A 26312-nucleotide genomic window follows, 5' to 3' on the forward strand; every position below is an offset into this window, starting at 1 on the left:
TCCATATAGTTGGGTCTTCTTCCATTTCTTTCATTGGTGTCTTAGAGTTTTCAGTATTCGGTCTTTTCGCCTTTTAGTAAAATTTACTTGTAGGTACTTTATTCTATTTGATGCAATTATCAATGGGATTGTTTTCTTGATTTTTCTTTCTCATAATCTGTTATAAGTGTATAGAAAAGTAACACAATTTTGTATATAGATTTTGTACCCTGCAATTGTACTAAATTCACTTATTAGCTCTAATAGTTTTTTGGTGGCCTTGTAAAATAAGTTTGAAAGTGTTCCTTTCTTTTCAATTTTTGGAAGAGTTTGAAAGGGATAGGTATTAAATCTTCTTTGAATGTTTGGTCTCTTGTCCTTTTGAATTTGGAACATATTCCTCGGTCTCTTCATTTTTCCAGGTTCTCGGTGTTTCTTCTTATATATTAGATGAAGGAGCTACCTCTCCCAGTCTTGAAGGAGTAGCTGGATGTAGGAGAGGACCTGTGGGGCTTGCAAGCATAATCTCCCCACCTCACCACCACAGCAGGCACTCCAGGGCTGGGTACACCTGCTAGCTGGGGTGGAGCCATGGCAGCAGAGCAGGAAGGGCATGGCATTGCTGGGCTGTGGTGCAGCCATGGCATGGGGAGAAGGGGCATTCATCCAGTTGTGGTGTGGCCACACAGACCCCACTTTTTAATGGTCACTGAGCATTGGGTTCACTGTGCACAAATGAGCTGTGGAAGTAACACATTTCCATTCCTTAGATGCTGGGCACATTGCCAAGTCCCTGACTTTAGGGAACCAACACAATGTCCCTTCCAGTCAGTGCTATGACTGGCTTGGAGGAGTCTCAGAAGCACTGGCAGGAAGGTATGCCAGGTGTCCCCTGCTGGGCAGTGGACCTTCTAGCTATCCTACATCCCTCTTCTCCCTAGGCTTCTCTAACCATAATGTGAACAGGAAGCACCTGGGGAGTTGTTACAATGCAGATTCCTTGGGTCTGTCCCCAGAAATTCTGATTCCATCAGTTCAGGGTGAGCCCAGCTACCTGCATTCAGAACAGGTAAACTGGGTTTGCCTCTCCCAGCCACTCCCCCCTCCTGGCTCACATTTCTGTGTCATTTCCTCCTCTTGAGTATGTGTGGGACCTGTGACTTGCTTCTCAACCAATGAAATATAATAAAAGTGATGGAATCACATTCTTCCACAGGTGGATTCTTCCACAGCCTAGGCAGGCAACATTTCAACTGTAGCCTCATAAGAGGACACAATCCAACTGAGTCCTGCCCAGGTTCCTGACCCATGAAATTGTGAGATAACAAAATAGGTTGTTTTAAGCTGCTAGATTTGTAGTAATTTGTTATGCATCAATAGAAAAGAAAAAAAGGTGCTACAGAATGAATGTTTGTGTCCCCCTCCCCCATTCATATGTTGAAATATTATCTCCAATGTGATGATGATTGGAAGTGGGCCTTTGGGAGGTGATTAGGTTATCAGGGTGGAGGCCTCATGAATGGGCTTAGGACCCTAGAAGAAGAGGCCAGAGACACGTTTGCTTTTTTCATCATATTAGGATACAACAAGAAGTCAGCAGTCTGCAACCTGAGAGTCTTCATCAGAACTCAACGATGCCAACACCCTGATCTTGGACTCCCAGCCTCCACAACTATAAGCATTAAATGTTTGTTGTTTAAGCCACCAAGTCTGTAGTATTTTATACAGCAGTCAGAGCTAAGGCACTAGGTGACTCCTATTTATGCAGCAAAGTGACCCTATACCTTGTGACCAAGTGACCCTGGTGCAAGTAGTGGACCCTACACCTTGAGAACCACTAATCCAAGTCAAGGTGAGGCTAAGCCTCAAGGGGCCCCCAGTACTAATCTGTCTTGAACCAAACCCTAGAGGTCTTCTTGACATTCAAGACCTGCCTGGCTCCTGGATGGGGAAGAAGGAGGTTCTTCAATTCTTCAGGAGTCCCTTGGAGTTTCACTACCACTGCCTCCTGCCCCTAGGCCGCCATCTGATTGTACAATCCACAGGTGGCCCAGCACCATACATGTGGAAACCAAAGAGCAGACGCTTGTAGTTTGTCCCTTTCACCACCCTTGGAGGTTGTAGGGAGCATCCTGAAAAATGTCAGGGGTCTTAAATGTCTCTACTTAGTCTTCTAATACCTAACTGATCACAAGATTAGCTTTTAAATGACAAAAAAGACTGACAGGTACATTTATGTTTAAGTGTCTGTATTCCTCTCCTACACACACACACACACACACACACACACACACACACACACACACAGGGGGGCAGGGACATAATCACTGTACATAAGGGCAGGGACATTTTCTGTGGTGCTCACTGGTATATCTCCAGAGCCTAGAATTTTATGTGACATATATTAGTAGGAAGGAATGAAGGATGGATGAGAGGGAGGAGGGTGGGATACTGTAATGGTCTCCCACCAAGACAGTGCTAATCTAATCAATAAAACTAACACCAATGTTAATGGGTGATCATAGTTTCATCCTTTTATGCCTCAAAGTAGTAGCCAGTAGAAATATTCCAGGACTCTGACACAGTGTTTCACATTCCAAAGACAGCTGTCCATTTCATCCCCTTTCAGGGACAGCGGGGCATTTTAACTGCACATTCATCTGTCATAAAATGCCCCTGGTGCCCTCAATTAGCCACAATTTGCAGCCAATTGAAGACAGCATGCATATTTTTAGAAACCCTTACAGTGACACACCACTGTTCACCCATGAGACCTCCTGATAATTCACTTCCTGTCAAACAGTGGAGTCACACAACCTGGATGGCCCATTGGGGGAGAGCCTCATTAATGCACAATAGCCTTAATGGGCCAATCTTTAAACAGACTACCCAGTAAGGAAGCAGATTAATAGAACCAAGTCTGAGAGAGAAGTTTCTCTTTAACTTTTAATTTTCTTTTCTGGCTAAAGACAGGTCTGTGATGTGATTTTAACATGGCTTTTTGCAGGTCCATATTTCTTTAGCAGTAACACCTGCTTCATGGCAGTATTTTTCCTCCTTCACCATTTCTCTAGCTTTGGGGATCAACTTTTTTCAAATCTATCCGCAGATAAGTCTGACGAGCTTCCTGCATTATTTATCCTCAACTAAATTAGGAAAACCATTACCAGCTTGCCTGAAGTTTCTTGGCAAGTCTAACCATTGAGCATACTGATGTCCTGTTTAATCAAATAATTTATTTACAGAGAATTGACATTTCTATTCATACTTCGCATTACAAAATGAAGGAGGAAAGACAAACCTCTTAAATCTCTAGTCTTTAATTTGGAACCTGCTTCACCCTCATTTACTCTCCTCACCCTGGGGAGTGGGGTGGAGGCAGAAGGGAAGGTACTAGAATACGCAATAACCAAGGTCTGCCTGGCACACTGTGCCTGTGTGTGCATGTGTGTGGGATAATAGTAAGGATTCTGTCTTGCACCATACATTTTCCCTGCAGCATCATGCTCAACTAAGCTCTCGGAATCTACTCTAGGTTCCAAATAAAAGATAAGAGAGAAGCATTGAGTCAGGCTGTCTGCCCCTAGGGTTTTGGCAAATGCTGACTCCTTGCCTCTGTACATGAACCAACAAATATTAAATGCTTATTACGTGCAAAGGATTGAACAAGGAATATGTGAAGACAAATGGCCACCAGGTGGGAATAAGGGAACTATTATGCGCCTCAGCACTAGGCATTGACACACATTTTCCCCTTTAATTCCTAAGAAATACAAATGTGTTCTCCCCCATTGTACTTAGATGAAAACTGAGGCTCAGAGGAGTTAAGTAACTTGCCCAAGGTCACACAGCCAATTCTGAACCCAACCCCATCTTCTTCCTGCTATATCACAAATTATCTCCGGTCTGCTACTAACGACCACTCTTCCCCACATGGCTTCTTCATTATGTTTCCACCTCCATTCACAAACAGTCAAGGCTCTGTCTGGCTCTTTTTCAAAAATACTGCAGGATTAGGGCTACTCTCGTCACAGATAACTTCCAAAAGTGTTGGTTTTTGAGGTTACTGATAAATTCACCCAACAAGTGAGACCAGATTTTGGAAGAACAGGATGATACATCACTAAAGCAATCAACATAAACCCCCACCCAGTACAGCTGAACAAGCTGTAGGATACGAATCTTCCTACCAAGAGCTGAAAAACAAGTATGTGACCCCTAAGAAGAACAAATTTAGGTGGCACAAATTCTTAAAAACATAACTTTTATTTCTTCAATAGAGGCCTCTTGTTAAATTGCACAAATAGCCAAATAAACAAATAAATGAATCAATAAAACTTCAAAGGAAATAAGGACCATAGAGAAAGCTTAATGTGTTCTTTCTTTGCTTTCACCAATCAAATCAACACCCTTCCCAGGTGCTTTGGGGTGTCTCTTGATCTTCTATGCATTTGCCCATAAGAGCAATGACATTTGTTGATTATACTCATTTGGTTTTTAGAGGCCAAGGTGGATTGTATTTGCCTTTTCTATTAGCCTAGCAATACCTCCGTGTATTTTTGCAGTAGATTTTCTGAACAGCAATAGGTTCTAATCAATCTTCCCAGCTTCATTTCTCAGAATCTCACAATCTCCTCAAGGAACATTTCAAACCTGATTTATCATCATTACCAGACCCTAAATATTCACCAGATTCTATATTATTTATTACACCTAGTTAATTTCTCTGTTCTGGCCCTATGGGTCAAATCACAGAGCACGTGAAAGATTAACCCCACAGTATGTCATGAAGACTCTACTGTAATGCACAGTCACATTTAGGAAGAAGCATTACACACACACACACACACACACACACACACCCCAGAATAACTGTGAACCATAGCTGAGCCCCTCTGCTTCTCTTCAAGATTCTGTCCCACATCCAGGCACTTTCCCCTTGCTCCAAGCACCTCCTGAACTCATGCACACAGAGGCAAGCAATAGCAACTTCCCCATCTCCCTCCAGTGGGGCAAAAGCTCCATCTATGCTACTATATTAAAGAGCCTGGTGGGGCACCTAGCAGGGCACCTGGCTCAGTCAATTAAGCATCCGACTCTTAGTTTCAGCTCAGGTCATGATCTTGCGGTTTGTGGGTTTGAGTCCTGCATCAGGCTCCATTCTGACAGTGTGGAGCCTGCTTGGGATTCTCTCTCTCCGCCCCTCCCCTGCTCGCTCTCTCTCTCTCTCTCTCTCTCTCTCTCAAAATAATAAGATAAAATAATAAAATAAAATAAAATAAAATAAAATAAAATAAAATAAAATAAAAAGAGCCTGGCAAGAAACTACATGGGAAAAAGTGTTATTCTAGGTCACTCCTGTGTAAGAAGAAAGTATCCTAAGGTTATGTAATGAGGTAAGAAGTGGAAACAGGTTATAGTACTACCCTTCTGGGATAAAATTACACCCCCAGGTTGACCCAACTGAGAAAACAAAAAATCTCCCAACGGTGAGCCTCTGAAGGAGACATGTCCTACCCAACCCCCTTCATGCCACCCCACAGGCTGCCCGTGGCTTTTCAGTCCCTACCTCCCAGCTCCATCCCCTCTCCCCAAATGAAGAAACTGGCTCAGCCATGAAACATTCAAACTTTGTTCCACCCGCAGCACACAGCAACGATAGAGGGGGTTCCATTTGCATTCCCTTTTAGGAAAACATCTCTAGCTCATACAGGGTTCTGTACTCTTAGAAGATCTTTCAGATCTTTCAGAGCCTGACTCTGCCCAGGAAACAGCTGTCTGGTGTGTGTTAGTGAATGGAAGCAGGCTCACCCAGGACTAAAGCTCCAAGACACCAAAGATATGTTCTGTGTTGCTCCAGATGACAGAACTTGAACCAGAGACGTTGTTACACAATGAGTTTCTTCTCAACACAAGAAAGAGTTTCATACAGAATCCCATTCAGAACAGTCTGTCTTGTGGAACAGCTAAAGAGGGTCGGTAACAACTGCCAAGGTACGGTACATGAGAAGCAGCCTAGACACCAGCTAGGACCGCTTCTAGCTCAAACTTGGTGTGACCGTGAAGAGATATCCTACACTGAACTCACAGAGCCAAAGCATTCTGTACCTGAAACAGATTTCTGAAATCATCTCATCTAGATACTGCAAATTAGCGAGCCCAGGCTAAATTTAGCCCAGGGGAAAAATTCATTTTGCTTACAGAGTATTGTTCCACACAGGTTTATTGTTTCATCCAATATTTAAAAATGTTCATTCAAAATAAAGAAAAGATTTTGCATAAAATCTTGATTTTTCAGCTTTTAAGAAATAAAAATTAGAGTATCTGGTCACATGAGGCCTGTATTCAGCTTGAAACTAGTGGCTGTTCTTTTTAGATGGGGGCTATGCTGTGCCACAGTCCCCACCATCCTCCATTGCCCAACAGCCTCACATTAAAGTTGAGATTTGATTTTCTGTTTTATTGTTTTGTTATGTCTTGCTTTTGTTTCAAGGTCTCTTTATTCACATGTATTTTCTGCCTTCCCTGTGGCTAGGAGTGTTTGCCTCTGTTGGCCTAGTGAAACCCTAGATAAGCTAAGGCTCAGAGCGGTTGACTTGTCCAAGGTCACCAGCCAGCTAGTACAAAACAAGGAGCAAAACTTAGGTTCTCTTGTGATCCAATGATCCATCTACTTGGCCGCACTGCCAGCATTTAGACAGTTTATTTCCCTGGACTGATCTGACTATTCACATCCACGTTGTGCAAAACTGTCCCTCTACACTTCCATTTAATATATCCTAGTGATATAGTTCCACGTTTGTCCTTAAAAAAACAATAATAGCAAAATAACAAAAACGAAAAACAAAAAAAAACCCTCTTCTTTCCAGCTGATTTTGCAAGTAACTAGCACCCAAAGACCAAACACCCTTTTATGTGTCCAATAAAAAAATCGATCTGATGAACACATAAGATTTCAATCTTCCTTGAAAAATCAGGAATAGACCAAAACCTTAATATTTCAGACTCTGCACTAATAGTCCAAATCAATAGTGCAAACAAGATTTCTGGGGGAAAGGTTAAAGTAATTGGGCAGAACACACTGGTGTCAAGCCGCCATGAGCACTTTCAAAGCAAAGAATTAAATACAAATAATTGATAAGCTCATTATAAACAGAAAAGAAATTAAAAGAAAGAAAAGAAGAGAATTAAATACAAATAACTGATAAGCTCATTATAAACAGAACAAAGAACACACAGAACAAAGAAGTCACTAGTCCACCTTACACCTGTCAGAATGGCTAACAGTAACAACTTAGGCAACAAGAGACGTTGGCGAGGATGCGGAGAAAGAGGATCTCTTTTGCATTGTTGGTGGGAATGCAAGCTGGTGCAGCCACTCCGGGAAACAGTATGGAGGTTCCTCAAAAAAACAGAACTCAGGGCACCTGGGCGGCTTAGTCGGCTAAGCATCCGACTTCAGCTCAGGTCATGATCTCATAGTCTGTGAGTTCGAGCCCCGCGTCGGGCTCTGTGCTGACAGCTCAGAGCCTAGAGCCTGCTTTGGATTCTGTGTCTCCCCCTGTCTCTGCCCCTCCCCTGCTCATGCTGTCTCTCTCTGTCTCAAAAATAAATAAAAACATTAAAAAAAGATTTAAAAAAATGAACTACCCTATGACCCAGCAATTGCACTACTAGGTATTCTTCCAAGGGATACAGGTGTGCTGTTTCAAAGGCACACATGCACCCCAATGTTTACAGCAGCACTATCAACAATAGCCAAAGTATGGAATGAGCCCAAGTGTCCATCCATGATGAATGGATAAAGAAGATGTGGTATATATATATACAATGCGGTATTACTCGGCAATCAAAAAGAATGAAATCTTGCCATTTGCAACTACGTGGGTGGAACTGGAGGGTATTATGCTAAGTGAAATTAGTCAAAGAAAGACAAAAATCATATGACTTCACTCATATGAGGACTTGAAGAGACAAAACAGATGAACATAAGGGAAGGGAAACAAAAATAATATAAAAACAGGGGAGGAGGACAAAATAGAAGAGACTCATAAATATGGAGAACAAACTGAGGGTTACTAGAGGGGTTGTGGGAGGGGGGATGGTGTAAATGGGTAAGGGCATTAAGGAATCTACTCCTGAAATCATTGTTGCACTATATGGTAATTAATTTGGATGTAAATTTTAAAAAAAAAAAAAAAAAAAAAAAAAAGAAGTCACTAGTCCTGGCTGTAAACAGCAGCCCTCCCGAAACTCTGCGGGGTGTCCACACTGATAAGGGTAAGCAGGGGGAGCATGAAGACTTACAGAGATAGAGCCATGGGCTCCCAGATTAGGATACTGTGCCTAGAGCTTGCCCAACCTCCTGTCCTCCATTATAAGAAATAAATTTCCTGGCTGTTTAAACCACTTTAGGTGGGAACTGTGTTCTTTACAGTTAAAAATATTCTGTATTTGCACAAGCCAGTGTGTTCAAAGCAAGTTAGAGGAACTTTCCACGTGAAGCCAGTGTTGTTGTTTTTTAATTTTTTTTAGGTTTCTTTTTTTTTTTTAATGTTTATTTATTTTTGAGACAGAGAGAGACAGAGCATGAATGGGGGAGGGGCAGAGAGAGAGGGAGACACAGAATCGGAAGCAGACTCCAGGCTCTGAGCCATCAACCCAGAGCCTGACGCGGGGCTCGAACTCACGAACCATGAGATCGTGACCTGAGCTGAAGTCCAACGCTCAACCGACTGAGCCACCCAGGCGCCCCAGGTTTATTTCTTTTTGAGAGGCGGGGAGCACCTGGGTGGCTCAGTCAGTCAAGGGTCCAACTTCAGCTCAGGTCATGATCTCATGGTTCATGAGTTCGAGCCCCGTGTTGGGCTCTGTGCTGACAGCTCAGAGCCTGGAGTCTGCTTGGATTCTGTGTCTCCCTCTCTCTTTGCCCCGTCGCCCACTCAGGCACATGCTCGCTTGCTCTCTCTCTCAAAAATAAACATAACAGATAAACAAACAAATACAATTTTTAAAACAGAGGGGGAGAGTGAGGGAGGGGCAGAGAAAGAAGGAAACACAGAATCCAAAGCAGGATCCAGGCTCTAAGCTGTAGCGCAGAACTTGATGCGGGGCTCAAACTCATGGACTGTGTGATTATGACCTGAGCTGAAGTCAGACACTTAACCAAATGAGCCACTTAGGAGCCCTGCCAGTGTTTTAATCCATCCCTACACAGAGTTTTTAATCAGAGCAGAAAGAGCAACTGTTTGCAGCTGCAAAGTTCAGGGTTGTTTTGTTTTTGAGTACAGCTGAAACATAATGTTACATTTGTTTCAGGTGTACAATATGGTGATTCAACAAATTTATACACTATGCTATTTCCACCATAAGTTTAGCTCCCATATGTCCCAATGTATCACTATTATAATATCATTGACTGTCTTCCTTATGCTGTGCCTTTTATCCCCATAACTTATTCATTCTATAACTGGAAGACTGTATCTCCCACTCCCCTTAATCTACTTGGCCCATCTCCATCCCCCCTCTCCTCTAGCAATCATCACTTTGTTCTCTATATTTATAAATCTGATTCTGCTTTTTTTTTCTGTTTATTTTCTTTTTTAGATTCCACATATGAGTGAAATCATATGGTATTTGTCTTCATCAATCTAACTTATTTCACTTAGCATAATACCCTCTAGGTCCATCCATGTTGTCTCAAATGACACTATCTCATCCTTTGTTGTGGCTGTGTAGTAGTCACACATATATATGTGAATATATATATGGAAAATATAAGGAAGATGTGGAGTGTGTATGTAAATATACATTGGTCTGTCAAGGATACTTAGGTTGCTTCCATATCTTGGTTATCATAAATGACGATGCAATAAACAGGGGTGCATATATATTTTCAAATTAGTGTTTTCATATTCTTTGGATAAATAACCAATAGTGTAATTATTGGATCATATGGTATTCCTATTTTTAATTTCTTGAGGAACCTCCATACTGTTTTCCACAGTGGTTGAAACCAGTTTGCCTTACCACCAACAATGCACAAGTGTTTTGTTTTGTTTTGTTTTCCCACATTCTAATTTCTTTTCTTATTTTAGCCACTCTGACAGTATAAGGTCATATCTCATTGTAGTTTTGAACTGCATTTCCCTGATGATTAGCAATGTTGAGCATCTTTTCTTTCATGTGTTTGCTGGCCATATGTATGTCTTCTATGGAATAATATCTATTCAGATCTTCTGCCCATTTTTAATTGGATTTTTAGGCATTGAGTTGTATAAATTATTTATTTTGGATATTAATCCCTTATTATAATCTTAAAATATCTTCTCCTAGTCAGTAGGTTACCTTTTCATTTTGTTGATATTTTCCTTCACTGTGGAAAAGCTTTTTAGTTTGATATAGTCCCAATAGTTTATTTTTGCTTTTTGTTCCCTTGCCTCAGCAGACATATCTAGAAAAATGTTGCTATGGCCAATGCCAGAAAAATTACTACCTGTGTGCTCATAAAAATAAAGAATTTTTATGTTTTGGTCTCACATTTAGGTTTTTAATACAATTTGAGATTTTTGTGTATGGTGTTAAAAAGTGGTCCCTTTACATGCTGCTGTCTAGTTTTCCCAACATCATTTATTGAAGAGACCATCTTTTCCCCATTGTATATTCTTGCTTCCTTTGTCATAGATTGACTATATAATCTTAGGTTTATTTCTGTGCTTTCTATTCTGTCCCATTGATCTGTGCATCTATTTTTGTGCCAGTACCATACTATTTTCATTATTACAGCTTTTTAGTATATCTTGAAATCTGGAATTGTGATGCCTCCAGCTTTGTTTTTCTTCCTCAAGATTCCTTTGGCTACTTGGGGTCTTTTGTGGTCCCATAAGTCTTTTAGTATTATTCGCTCTAGTTTTGTGAAAAATGCTATTTGTATTTTGATAGGGATTTCACTGAATTTGTAGATTGCTTTGGGTAGTATGGACATTTTAACCATATAAATTCTTTCAATCCATGAGCATCACATATCTTCCCACTTGTTTGTGTTTTATTCAATTTATTTCATGAGTGTTTTATAGTTTTCAGAGTACAGGCTTTTCAACTCTTTAGTTAAGTTTATTCCTAGGTATTTTATTATTTTTGGTCCAATTGTAAATGGCGTTTTCTTAATTTCCCTTTCTGTTACTTCATTATCAATATGTAAGAATGCTACCAAAGTATAAATTTTGTATCCTGCAACTTTACTGAATTCATTTATTACTTTGGGTAATTTTCAGTGGTGTCTTTGGGGTTTTCTACATATAGTACCATGTCATCTACAAATAGTGAAAGTTTTACTTCTTCTTTAGCAATATGGATGCCTCTTATTTCTTTTGCTTGTCTTATTGCTGTGGCTAGGAAATCCAATACTATTCTGAATAAAAGTGGTAAGAAGGGACATCCTTGCCTTGTTCCTGATCTTAGAGGGAAATCTCTCACTTTTGCATCACTGAATATGAAGTTAGCTATGAATCTGTCATAAATGGCCTTTATTATGTAATAGTATATTCCCTCTTACCCCATTTTGTTGAGAATTTTTATCATGAATAAATGTTGAATTTTGTCCAATGCTTTTTCTTCATCTATTGAGATGATCATATGATGTTTATCCTTCCTTTTGCTGATGTAGTGTATCAGGTTGATTGATTAGTGAATATTGAACTCCCCTTGCATCCTTGGAATAAATCTCACTTGAACATGGTATATGATCCTTTTAATGTATAGTTTAATGCAGTTCCCTAGTATTTTGTTGAGAACATTTGTATCTACATTCATAAGGACTAGTAGCCTTTTCTTTTTTTGTGGTGTCTTTGTCTGGTCTTGGTATCAAGGTATTGCTGGCCTCACTGAATGTATTTGGAAGCTTTCCTTCCTCTTCTATTTTTTGGAAGAGTTTGAGGAGAATAGATATTAACCCTTTTTTAAATTCTGGTAGAATTCCCCTATGAATCCATCTAGTCCTGGAGTTTTATTTTTTGGTAGTTGTTTTGATTGACAATCAATTTCAATACTTGTAATTGGTCTATTCAGATTTTCTATTTTTCCCTGATTCAGTTTTAGCTTATGTGGTTAGAGGGATTTTTCTATGTTTCTTGGTTGGGCCATTTGTTAGCATAATATTTTTTTATAGTATACTCCCATAATCCTTTATATTTCTATGGGGTCAGTTGTATTTCTCCTCTCTCATTTCTGATTTTATTTGAATTCTTTCTTTTCCTTGATGAGTCTAGCTAAGGGCTTATCACTTTTGTTTATCTTTTCAGAGAACCAGCTCTTGGTTTCACTTGTTTTTTTCTATAGTTTTTCTAGTCTCTATATCATTTATTTCTGCTCTGATCTTTATTATTTTCTTCCTTCTCACCCTGGGCTTTGTTGTTCTTCTTTTCTAGTACCTTTAGGTGTGATATTAAATTGCTTATTTGACCTTTTTCTTATTTCTTGAGGTTAACTTGTATCACTATATATTTCCCTCTTAGAACTGCTTTCACTGTGTCCCAAGTATTTCGGACCATTGTGCTTTAACTTCATATGTCTCTGGGTATTTTTTTTTTATTTCTTCTTTGAATGCTTCACTGACTCACTGGTTGCTTAGTATCATATTGTTGGGCCTCCACATGTTTGTATTTTTCCAAATTTTTTTCTTGTGATTTATTTCTAGTTTCATACTGCTGTGATCAGGAAAAATGTATGGTATGATTTTAATCTTATCAGATTTATTGATGCTTATTTTGTGGTCTAATACGTAACCAAGTGTGGAGAATGTTCTGTGTTCTCTTGGAAATAATGTGTCTCCTATTGTTTTCAGATGGAATGTGCTGTCTATATCTGTTATATCCATTGGGTTAAATGTGTCATTCAAGGATAGTGTTTTCTTGTTGATTTTCTGTCTGGATGATCTATCCACTGATGTAAATGGGCTGTTAAAGTACCTTACTATTATTGTATTACCATCAATTTCTCTCTTTATGTTCATTAATATTTGCTTTATGTTTTTAGGTGTTCCAGTGCTGGGTATATATTTAATACTTCTTACATAAAATTGTTTGACTGATCCTTCTATCATTATGTAAGAAAGTTCAAAGTTTCTTTCTCACAGTTCATACCCAGATACTTGTACCTGCATAAAGAAAGGAGGTTAGCAAACTGGGAAAAACATGGCTCTGGTATGAGAGAGTCTTCGGTTCATCTCAGCTCTGCCACTTATAAATTCTGTGACCACGGGAAAGTATCAATATCAATAAATTATGGGAAAATACACATCTTACATCATTGTTCCGAGAATTCAAGTAATTGCAATGTACAAAATATCTAGCGCACAAGATAGAAGCATAATAAATAAAAGACATTCTTGGAGTGCCTGGGTGGCTCAGTCAGTTAAGTGTCTGACTCTTGGTTTTAGCTCAGGTCATGATCTCATGGTTCATGAGTTTGAGCCCCATGTCAGTTTCCATGCTGCTGGTGTGGAGCCTATTTGGGATTCTCCCTCTCTCCCTCTCTCCTTCTCTTCTCCTCCCCTGGTCACTTGCTGTCTCTCTCCCTCTCTCAAAATAAATAAATATACTTTAAAAATACATATTCCTTTTCTTTTTCCACCGCTTCTTCTAAGAAGTCTTTCCAGATCTCCTGAACCAAAGCTCCAGGTACCCCAACTGCTACAGCTTCTATCCTACCCCTTTCCTTCCTTCCCCTCCAACTCCACAGGTGTTTATCTACCCCTGATATGTTTTGTGTGGTTGATGTATGTTTTTCATTGTCTCCATTTACTGGTACTTACTATGAATCAGCTACGGTTATGACACTTAATCCTCATGACCACAATCACCCCGTGAGAAACATGACATGCTTGTTTTATAACTGATGAAATGAGGCTCAGAGAAGGGATATAAACATGTCCATGATTTTTTAAGGTGAATTAAGAGCAAGGAATTCTAGGCCAATGTGGCTCCAATGGCTAGGCTCTTAGCTACTTCATTACACTGCCCATCCAAGAAGTAATTTATATATGTGTATCTGTATGTCTCTTCCAACAGACCAAGTTGTTCAAAAAAACAGAGCCATTGTTTTCTAAGGGAAGGTAGGTAATGCAAGAACTGAAAAGTTGCCTATTCTAAGCCATCACTGACAACACACACTTTTGTTTGCCATTGTGCAAGCCTTCTTGAGGCCTGGGATACACAAAAAGGCATAAGACTCTGTTCTTGCTCTCAAGAGACTCAAAACCAGATGTAGAAATAGGATCTCTGCACAGAAAGCAATATGAGATAGCATATCTTATTTCTCCAGGGAGAATTGCCAAATCCAAGTGCCACAGGAGATCAGAGGAAGAAGATCATCAAGAGCTGAAGTGAGACGAGCAGAAGTGAGGGAAACACTGCAGGCCCATGGAGATTAAGTAGAACTTTAGGAGGAAGATCCTGTGTGCACGGGGGAGGGGGAGGTGATGTTGAGGGAGGGGAGGCGGCAAGATTGGGGGCAACACAGAACAGAGAAGGTGCCAAAGATAAACAAAGCCGGATAATTAAAGTGGTAAGAACAGATTCTAATCAGTAATATCCTATTGGAATAGGCAAAAGAGTCTAGCATGAACTGAACTCAACTTTAATTTATACAAAGATGACTGGGCATTTGAAAGGAAGGGTGAGGGAATAGGGAGGGAACAAATGGGGGCTCAGTAGAGTCCAGAAATGAAAAATGACAAAAGGCAGGAAGTGGTTGGTCCATGTGAAACCCATCTGGGTTTGCTATCTGGTGCTCATTAAAGTCAGGCTCCTAGCCTCCCACTGAGACTGAGAAACAGGGACCCTATCTTCAGGTGTTGACTGTTAGAGTAAATTCTTTTACCATCCTTGAGTTTTCTCAGGCAAGCACTTTAAGGGGGCTAGGGTCATCCTAGGTATGCAATCTTAAGTTGTTAGAAACTATGCTAGTGTTTGTTCAAGTCTTTATAGACCAAGGATGAGGCCTAGTGGAGAAGAGGGCTCAGAGGAACCTGGCTGCCATTTGGTCAAGGACAGCCACTGTCAGGAGGCAGCATTTAGCCAGCTGGCCTGGAACTGACAGAGTTCTCTACATAGAAGACTAGATTGAAATGAGAGGTAAAAAACCAGGCTGGTGATTTTGAACTCTTGTAAGCACCAGCCCTCAGTTGTCCAAGACTGAGGGAGGGGTTTCCCAGCATGAGAAACAATTGGAAGTAAAACGGAAAAAAATGGGAAAAATCAGGCAAAAACTTGGAGGCATGAGGCACCTGGGATGAATTACTGAGCAGGAAGGCTTTGTAAGAATTAGTGGTTTCAGGGGCGCCTGGGTGGCGCAGTCGGTTAAGCGTCCGACTTCAGCCAGGTCACGATCTCGCGGTCCGAGAGTTCGAGCCCCGCGTCGGGCTCTGGGCTGATGGCTCAGAGCCTGGAGCCTGTTTCTGATTCTGTGTCTCCCTCTCTCTGCCCCTCCCCCGTTCATGCTCTGTCTGTCTCTCTCTGTCCCACTCTGTCCCAAAAATAAATTAAAAAAAAAAAAAAAAAAAGTTGGAAAAAAAAAAAAAGTTGGAAAAAAAAAAAAAGAATTAGTGGTTTCAGGTGATTCCTCCTGCTGTACAACATTAAAGACCCCAAGCCTCACTGGCCATTTAGAGGATCACGTTGTGTGGTGTCACTGTGCGATGGGCATACTAGTTCTGGCCATCTTCATCAATGTTCTAAAGCTTCTGAGCCAAGACCAGGTCTGCCTCCATTGCTTTGAGGACCTCAAACACACAGCATTGTGCTTTGTGAATTATCTGAGAAGGTAGGACCACTCACTGCTAGATCTGCATTTAAAGCACATGGAGTGATTTGACTTCAGAGAAGGAAGGACCGGGTTGGAATACCCTCCCCACCAGTATCTAGCCATGTGAGTCTGTACATCTTTACCTTCCTTAAGACTCAGTGTCCTCATCTGTAAATAGAGATTAGAAACCATCTAGCTCACAGGGTTAGTGGGAGAATTAAATGATATTATGCATGAAAGGCCTTTAACTGGGTGCCTGTAATATATCAAACACTAAGTGAATAGCACCTATTGTTGTAATTGTGGTAGTTGTTTTTGTTGTTAAGCACGGAAAAGAAGCATGAGTTTATTCATAGTGTTTAAAGGTCAACATCCTGAAACATTTCCACAGGGTTAGATTTTCAGGTGAAATAAACAAACATGAGGAATCTGTCACATAAATAGAAGCTGACCCTGGGTCCCTTAGACTTATGTAATGGCCACTCGGAGACTTCTGGAAAAACAAAATAGACTCGTGAAAGATGCTTGTATTGCCCTGAGTGCCATCCATCAGATGGAAAAGCTTAACCCCAGATTTTATTTTCTGTGTTAAGGGAAGACCACAAGAGGGGGAACAAAATTCAATTAACAAAAGCATAATTGATTTCAGAAATCCATGAACACAGAGCATCATTCTCGCTCCTCAAGTAAAACACTATCAGCATCAAGTGTGGTTAACACAGAGTCAAACATTTATTTATTAATTTTTTAAAAATATGCTCTTTTAAAGCCTTGGGAGCAAAGTACAATCAAATCACTCTGTAAAATATTGACACTGGATTAGTGCTGAAGTGATGAACAAAATCCAAATAAGCAGTGCAGCAAGGCACCTGTCAAGGCCCCGCCAATCCCAGGAGGGGTGGTGTGAGCCTCTGGCTCAAGATCCTTTAAAACACCAGAGCGTGGCCCGAAACAGCAGTCCTGTCACTATCCTGACCACATGGGCACCTCCATGTGGCCCATGGGCCTTCTCCTGGACTCACAGCCCTGAATAAATCCTGGCTTCATCACTTGCAAGTTCTAGTACCAGACGTGACCTCTCTAAAGCCTCAGTTTTCTCAGCTGTGCAATGGGGAGGAAAAGATTTACTGTGCAGAATTTTTTTTGAAGATTAAGAGGAAATGCATGCAAAGTCCTTAGTTCAGTGCCTGGCATACAGTGAGCACCCAACAATTTTCTCCTCTTTGTCCTCTGAAACTCTTAGTCCCCTGACTCTTCCAGACTGCCAACTCACACCCCTTCCCATAACATTTCAGTGTTGGTTTAGCAATTATATCTCATTGCATCAGTATCCATTTTTCCAACCTAACAACAAGGTAAATTCTTTAAAGCCAGAGATGGTTGATTATTTAATAAGCACATAGCATGTATGTACCAATCTCAGCTCTAAATCTTTACAAACATTGACTTGTTAAGTTCTCATAACAACCCAATGAGGCTTTTAATATGATTCCTGTTTCAAAGATGAGGAAACTGAGGCACAGAGCAATTCAGTAACTTGCAGAGATGGCAGCCTGTCAGCTGCTGTGCTGAGACTTGAATTCTGAACTCATGAGAGCTGGCTCCAGACACCAGGCTCTTCACCACCAGACCCCCTGTACTCTAGACTTCTGTGCCCACAACCCCTCCCACACGGAAGGTCCTTAACAAAGACCTGTCAATACAAAGATGGTTTAGTCAACCAGTATCGCTTTCAACATGAGGAAACTGAAAAACCACGAGGCTGTATAGTTTGTCCTGGGTCAAAAGGACAACTGGGAAGTTGATTATGGCCCAAAGTGTCACACCCCCAGTGGCTTGCTCCTCTGGCCACACCATCTGGATGGTCTTTTGAGGGAGGACTTGCACACTGATGGAAGGATAGGAAGAGAAGACCTTTGATCAGACCTCTGTCCACAATCCCACACCACGGGTAGGTGAGGTCCACATTTCCTCACCCCGTGCCCCCACCCACCATGTCCCCAAAGCGATCTTCACACTTTGGGTCAGCCATTCCTACTTACTGGCTTTTACTTTCAGGTATACCTGGTGTTGCGCATGTACAAGAGAGCCAGCTGAAGTGGAGGCCAGGCGAGTGAGACAGAGCAACAGAGCCCCAGCCCAGATGTCTCACAGGCTACTGCTGGCTGCAAACCTTCACCAACTTCAAACAAGTATCTCACTTACTCAAGGTTTTCCAAACCAAATTCTGCTTCTGGCGTGGTGTGGAATTTTCTTTCAGTGATGATTTTACAATTTTTCACCACTCAGTAGTTTTTAAATATTTTTAACATTTATTTATTATTTTTGAGAGACAGAGACACAATGTGAGTGGGGGAGGGGCAGATAGAGAGGAACACAGAGAATCCAAAGCGGGTTCCAGGCTCTGAGCTGTCAGCACAGAGCCTGATGTGCAGCTTAAACCCATGAACTGCGAGATCATGACTTGAGCCGAAGTTGGACACTTAACTAAGCCACCCAGGCGCCCTGTAGTTTTTAAAAAAACTCAAGAGAATAAGGGGCACCTGGGTGTCTCTATTGGTTAAGCATGCAACTCTTTTTTGTTGTTGTTTTTATTTTTTTTTATGTTTATTTTTGAGAGAGATGGGGACAGAACGAGAGTGGGTTAGGGGTAGAGAGAGGGAGACACAGAATCCGAAGCAGGCTCCAGGCTCCAAGCTGTCAGCGCAGAGCCCAACGAGGGGCTTGAACCCACAAGCTGTGAGATCATGACCTGAGCTGAAGTCAGACGATCAACCGACTGAGCCACCCAGGTGCCCCAAGCATCCAACTCTTGATATTGGCTCAGGTCATGAATTCTCAGTTCATGGGAATGAGTCCCACGTCAGGCTCTGTGGTAACAGTGTAGGGTCTGCTTGGGATTTTCTCTCTGCCTCTCTTTCTCTCTCTCTCTCTCAAAATAAATAAATAAACTTAAAAAAAAATAAAAATAAAAACTCAAGAGAATAAGTCCCTAATTTTAACCATTTAAAGTCTATCAATATGTTACCTTGTGATCCCAAGAAAACTCACTATTGTATACGTAGCAATGTGGGCATAATCTTAGGATTCAGAGCCCTGGGTTCAAATCTCATCCCCTGAAGTTGGTAGATGTGGGGTACTAGGCTTTGTGCCTCAAGTCTCTCAGATTTAAAAGAGTAATAATCACAGTATCTACCTCATACGCTTGTTTTGAGGATTAAATGAATTTATGTACATGTGTGTATACACATACATGCACATAAACACATATATATGTATTGTCTATACAATATGTATACATAGACATACCTATACTTGTATAACTATATGCATAGCTATACATGTAGTTACAGGTTGAACTGTGCTGCTGCAAAATTCACACACTGAAGTCCTAACCCCCAGGACCCCAGAATGTGAACTTATTGGGAGAATGGGTTTTTACAGAGGTGATCAAATTAAAATGGAGTCATTAGGATGGGCTCTTGTCCTGTATGACTTATAAGAAGAAATTTGGACACAGACATGTACAGACAAGTGAAGACACAGGGAGAAGACAGCCATCTACATGCCAAGGCGGGAAGCCTGGAACAGATTCTCCCACAGCCCTTAGAAGGAATCAACCCTGTCATCACCTTTGTTCAGACTTCTGGCCTTTAAACTGTGAGAAAATAAGTTTCTGTTGTTAAACCACCCAAATTTGTGGTCCTTTGTGATAGCAGTCCTAGAAAATGTGTGTGTGTGTGTGTGTGTGTGTGTGTGTGTGTGTGTGTGTAGAGAGGCATCACCTCTCAAAAAGGTACCCAGAACATGTAAGTAGTAGTACTTAAATAATTAACTATTAATAGTAGTACGTATGTTATTAATCAGAAAGTACATAGGTTTATACTACACTTTTTAAAAATGAAGACCTGTGGAATAAAAAATGGCACAAGAGGAAATCTAGGGTGTCTGTAGTCTGCACGTACTCCACCGAAACACCAGGCCAGCCAGGTTCATCTTCTCGGATCTAGACCCAACCACAAGAGCCACGCCATAACCAGAAATAATGGAGTCTCTCTACAGCTTGTTCTAAGTCCTGCTTTTCCCTGGCTAAGTCAAACGAGAACTTGTATCATCATTGATTTAATGTTGAAACAAATACTTCCTACTCTTCTTCTTTCCAGCTTCCAAATGAGTTTAATGAGAATGTATTCTGTTACACAAAGGCAAGCTACCAAAAACAGTTACATTTTATAGCTAATTATCTGCAAATTCATCCCAGTATTGTGCAACCAAATCACAGTGGGCATGATTGGGATTTGGGGAAGTGAGGCTAATGTAAGATTGGAACTGCTATCAATAACCCCTTACTGCATATTTTGTGTTAACCAAAACAGTCTCATTGTCCCTCACTGACTGTTCATAAGTAAATTACAAACTTGAACTCCTGATGTAATATAGATTTTTACTAGTGTGAATTCCTGATTCAAATCTGTGTCTGAATTAGAGAACAACAGAAGATTATGTTTGAAAAAGAGGGAGATTGTGGTGGTTAACTTTATGTCACCTTGACTAGGCTATAAGGTGCCCAGGTATTTGGTTGAACATTATTCTGGGTGTGTCTGTGAGGGTGTTCCTAGATAAGATTAGCATTCGAATCATTAGATTAAGTAAAACAGAACACCCACTCCAGTGTGGATGAGCCTCATCCAATCCCACTGGGGGCATGAATAGAACAGAAAGGGCTGAGTAAAGGAGAATCCTCTCTCTCCCTCTCTGACCATCACCAGAGCTGGGACATAAATCTCCTGCCTTCAAACTTGGGCTGGAACTCACACCATCAGCTCTCCTGGCTCTCAGGCCTCAAACTCAAACCCCAACTACACCACCAGCTCTTCTGGGTCTCCAGCATGCTGATTGCAGATCTGGGACTTGTCAGCCTCCATAATCACATGAGCCAATTCCTTAAAATAAATTTGACAGAGGTAGAGATGGGACAGGAGGGGAGGGAGGACCAAGGGAGGAAGGGAGAGGGAGGGAGACAGAAAGGGAGAGGGAGGTCTCCTGTTGGTTCTGTTTCTCTGGAGGACTTTGACTATTAATGTAGGAGCTGTCCTGTTACTAGTTAATATTGCCCATATCATGCTCTTTGGCAAAAACTGCTTTTTGAATTTCATTCAAATAAGCTTTGCCTCCTGTAAGCGTCACAGCAGTATTCCTTTCTGATGAGTAAGAATGATGGCCAGGAAGCTCAGACACAAGGTTCTGTTGAGCCACAGCAACAGCATAGACCCGTACTTCTGGTATCTTTGCTTCCTCTTCATCCTTAAGGCCACATTATAATTGCTAAACTGGTTTACTAATTGCATTGCACACACCAAATTGTTTTTTGGAAAAGAATAAGCATAGTCAATAAATAATTTTGGTTAACCTACAATCCAAATTTTATCTGTGTCTACCTTTATATGATAATGGTCAAGTACTTTCCATGAAAGAAACAAGTGAACAATGTTTGGCTTTTCTTTCCCCCTCTTTTCTCTGTTCCACCAGTAGATAGGTATTTCCTCCAAACAACAAGTGAATAACATTAAAAAGTATGATTTGAAAATATTGTATCACCTGACAGTTTCTGAAGCATCACCATGCTCTCTATAATTATTTTTAACTGTAGGCTCAACAGGCAGATATATTGGCTTATCTCTTGCTGCCCAGGTTCCTGAAAGACAAAACATAGCAATTACTGTTAAAGGAACGAATTATAAAAAATCATACATCTTTAATGAAAGGCACAGGAATAGAAATCTAGCTCAGCTGATTCCCAGTTTGAGCCTCTTCTAAGCCTATCCTGCCAGTAATTCTGGGGGGAGTAGGATCCCAGTGTTCTGGAGGGAGTAGGATCCCTTGCACTGGGGAGTCAGGATCCCAGTGTTCAGGATCCTGGGGTTCCAGTCCTATCCCTGCCTTTAAGCTGCTAGATGACCATGGGTAAGTCAATTATTCTTTGCAGATCTGAAACATCTGTACAACTGGGAGTCTGGAATATATCATAATTAAGGCAGTTTAGGATAATGCTTAGGGTATGGGTCCTGGACCAGCCAAGGTGACCCTGGATAAGTTACTTCACTTCTTGCTTCTGTTCCTTATCTGTGAAATGGAAAGAACAACAGACTTCACTCAGAGACTTTTTATAAGATATAACCAAATTAATGCGTGTAAAGTGCTCAGAGTGGTACCTTGCCCAGGACAAAGCATTCTTGAAATGTCAGCTATTATGATGATCTCCAAAGTGCCTTATCATTTAAAAATTATTCGCATTGACTCTGATACCTCTGCCAAAATTCTTAGTATTCTAGGATCTCATCACTGAGATAGAAAGTGAACACAGAAAGAAAATGTTGAAATTGAAGTCATGTTTTTCTCCTTATATATTTATGTTAATAGGTTAAAAGCAACAGAAATTTCACAAGGAACCAACACTGCTAAAATAGCCATGTATATAATGAGCAATTTTATGAGGCAAATGCCTTAAAAGAAGTGGGAAGAAGATGGAAAAAAGTGTCTTTCAGAGAAGCAAATAACATTCAGTAAGCAACCAGTTTCTCTTGGGTCCTCTACAAACCCATTCCATTAAGCCCTCCAATATCACTGTGAAGCAATTGGTACTATCCCCATTGTACAGATGAGGAAACTAAGGATTAAGGAAGCTAATCAGAGTTCCAAAAGCATATGGCTCTTCAAACAGAGACTCAGATGCTACCCAGACCTGACTGCAAGACTGATTTCTTCCATACCAGAATCTGGCTCCAAAACACAGCTATTCCTTACTCAGGGTGATGGTGGGTAGGGAGAAGCTGATTTTTAAAGAACAAACTCTAATTTAAGTGCAATGCAAAAATTTTCTCTTTAAAAGACCCCGTGCTTCAGTTGTGGTATAAAGCAAAAAAGAAAAAAATAAAATCTGCAAAATATTACATCAGTTCCTAATTTCTTAGTATCAGTAACAGGAAAGAACAGTTGTCAAGTTAAAGATTGAGGTGGAATAGATCATTGGAATGCAATGGAAAAGAATTTGACATCAATGAGTATAAAAAGTACTTCTTAGGGAATGTAGTTAATGGTAATTATAATAGCACCATGTGGTGACAGATGGTAGCTACAATTGCGGTGAGCACATCATAATGTATAGACTTGTGGAATCACTATGCCGTACACCTAAAACTAATGTAACACTATATGCCAACTATACCTCAATTAAAATAAAATTTAAGTCAGATGACCTAAATTTCAGTCCTACTTTTGACACTTATAAGCAGAATACAGTCACGACCTCAGAGTTGAATAAAGGATCTTCCTCATAATCTATGAGGTTGGAGTAAAAGATGAGAAAGACTCCTGTTTCTGCAGTGATCATTCTAATTATTTGGTTTTGTCTTCAGAAAGAGTGTTTCTTAAGTGTCTTACAAGTTTGAACACTCAGATACAATCTGAAATAGCACCTCTACAAATTCTTTCATGACCCTCCCATCACCAGGCACAAGTGGGAATTCACATCCACTCCCAGATTTGGGTCTCATAATTCCATATGGATCGACAAGACTTGACTGCATGTATGTCTTCTGAAATGAGGTGGTAAAGCCCAGGAAGCAGACACAACCCCCTTCATTATCTTTGTATCCCCTACACCTGGAATTGCAGCGTGCTGAGTTAAATGCTCAGTAAAGAATTGTTGACTGAGTGAGTTAAATCTTGGAATTCAATTTATCTGTGCCTGGATAGAGAGAGCCAGCTACATAATTTTGCCCGGAGCAAAACGCAAATTCAGGGCCCTTTGTTTAAAAAGCTAAGGGAAAGAAGTGATGTTAAAGGTGCTTTTTCCATTGTGGTCTCTCCCTTCACTTGTCATGGTGTCTTTTATTTGCCATTTCATGTTACTCTAAATAAAGAAAAATTAGGGGCGCCTGTGTGGCTCAGTCGGTTGAGCTTCCGACTTCGGCTCAGGTCACGATCTCACCGTCTGTGAGTTCGAGCCCCACGTCGGGGTCTGTGCTGACAGCTCAGAGCCTGGAGCCTGCTTCCGATTCTGTGCCTCCCTCTCTCTCTAACCCTCCCCCGCTCATGCTCTGTCTCTCTCTGTCTCAAAAATAAAATAAAACATTAAAAAAATAAAATAAAGAAAGAAAGAAAAATTAAACATTTAAGTTATTAGCAAGAATATTGTTCATCTTTTTTTATATAATTTTAATTTTTTTAATGCTTATTTATTTTGGAGAGAGAGCATGAGTAGGAGAGGGACAGAGAAAGAAGGAGACACAGAATCCAAAGCAGGCTCCAGGCTCTGAGCTGTCAGCACAGAGCCGGACATGGGGCTTGAACCTAGGAACCATGAGATCATGACCTGAGCCAAAGTGAGATGCTTAACCAACTGAGCCACCCAGGTGCCCCAGAATGTTATTCATCTTTATACTGTATAATGTTAGCTTTAAATGCAACCGTAAGAGACTTCGTAGGTCATATGCCCATGAAGTCAGCCCAGTTTGAGTATAGTTCAAACAAATTAAGGGATAAACGACAAAATTCAAGTTACCACCTAGCATGAGCTTACACAACAGTAGCAAGCAAAGTCAAGAAAATCTGCCTGTGATAGGCAGAAGGCATTGTGGAATAGCTTTCTTCAACTTCTAACAACATTGAGAAAACCTTCCATTTAACTGACTGCAAACCCTATTTATTCCCATGGAGATGAAGTCCTTCATAGTACATAAAATGTTCAAGTAAGCAAAGTTTCTATCTTCTTTGGAAAAAAAGAGGAAGAGAATAGAGAAAATATGCCATTAATATAAAGAATTATGGATGGAGAAAATTGCCGGTTTTTATTTACTCATATTCCATTCTACCTTCACGCATGCAAGAAGCTGGCAAGATATTATATCATAATTATGGACTCCCCTAGCAGCCTGAGTATCAATGGTTCCTATTGTTCTAAGGTTTTCACAAGCCCATGAGCTCCCAGATTGCATCTCGAAGAAAAAGAGCAGGCGCTAATTACATTGCATATTTATTTTTCCCCCACACCACCATTACCCACATAATTCCCTGTGGGTTCTAATTAGCTCAATCAGGGCTGGGGCAGGGGGGATACAATTTTAAGCAATTTCAAATAAATATGGGGTTTGCTACCACCACAAAATTTGGCAAAATTCTAACCTTAACAAAATACACTTTATCTCCCATTTCTGAAGAAACCGGATAGCTTTTTTGTTGTGCTTAGACTTAATCAAGGATAATAGCTCTTAAATAATATCAACCTAGGTGGCTTGCAGTTTGGTGTTTTCTTGGAAGTGGAACCAGGAAAAAAAAATTCAATTTAAACATAATTTTTGTTGGGCTCTTAAGTGATAACTGTGAAGATAACATCCAGTAACTAACTCTTCCGTGGTCCCTTTCTTCTTCCACTTTATAATCTGAATTACCCAGAATCCTTATCTTTTAATCCTGTGCAAAGTGTAATGAATGGTGCTTAGGAAAAGGATTTTCCTGAAGGGTCAGTCATACTCTGGGAGAAGGAGCTTAATTAATCCAGGTTCTAATCCGTTTTATTTAATGTTTAGAGAAATATTCTTCTAGTTTTTCCATACTCAAAGCACCTAAAACTTCTCTTAACATAAACAAGAGCAGTGTAAGAGCCTCTCCTTTTCCCTGTCACCTCATTATTAATTCATCTGGCTTGAGAATCTCAGTTCTAATCAGGGAGATGGCTCCTGCAGCTACACTACACAATCAGCTTGGTGCCAAAATGGCCTCATGCAATCACCCTTCTCAAATCCACTGAGGACTCTTGATGAAGAAAAGCATTTGGAAGGCAACACCATACGCGGAAACCCAGTTCTCAGGGTCCAATGGCTGAAGCTTGGAGGTTCATACCCCCTGTCTTTCCACGAGCATCCAGTCTCGATCTTGAGGAAGATCAGGCCAAGCAGGAGAGGGAGACCTAAAGAGACCTCCAGAGAGGACCTGAGTAGGCAACCTAGACCAGAGCCAAGCCTGGCCACCCAAGGACTGAATGCAGTCCCCCAAAACACTTTGTTTTTCCCACCTTCTTCCCTCTGTCTCAATACATAGTCTTGTAGTGGTGGCTAACATGTAAATAATAGAAGTATTCACATAAAACTCCATAAACAGGAGGCCTGTATTCTGGACCTGTTAAAACTGGTAAGTGCTGAGGTGAAGCAGCCATATTTCCACAAGACACATGCTTCTTGTTCTCTGTCATTCCTACCCCACCAGGCTAGTTCATCCTTTAACCTGCCTACCTCCTACAGATACCTGAATTTGTTCCCCTAAATCCAGAACTCAGGGTTGTTCACATGGGCCTTTTCCCCAAGTACCTCCAGATGGTGGTTGGCCTGGACCAAAATGCCAGAGAGGCAATCAGCCCATTAAGAGAGAAAAAGATACAAAGCAAAAGCTTCACCCAAATGGTTTTGTTTCTAGAAACTGAAATAGAGGAACGATCAGGTATCATCACTCCTTCATTCAATACGTATTTACTGAGC

The 26312-nt window shown here is 40.8% G+C and overlaps 1 long non-coding RNA gene across 3 annotated transcripts in view; it reads right to left on the reverse strand.

Annotated features, from left to right (window-relative positions):
- LOC125911656 (uncharacterized) overlaps window positions 1–26312 on the reverse strand; it is a 325018-nt gene that overhangs the window by 194399 nt on the left and 104307 nt on the right. For all 3 annotated transcript variants that reach the window (XR_007454404.1, XR_007454405.1, XR_007454403.1), the window contains exon 3: window positions 21379–21475. This is a non-coding gene — a long non-coding RNA (uncharacterized LOC125911656). The remainder of the gene's footprint in view (window positions 1–21378; window positions 21476–26312) is intronic.

The sequence above is a fragment of the Panthera uncia genome, assembly GCF_023721935.1.
Source record: "Panthera uncia isolate 11264 chromosome C1 unlocalized genomic scaffold, Puncia_PCG_1.0 HiC_scaffold_3, whole genome shotgun sequence".
NCBI lineage: Eukaryota > Metazoa > Chordata > Mammalia > Carnivora > Felidae > Panthera > Panthera uncia.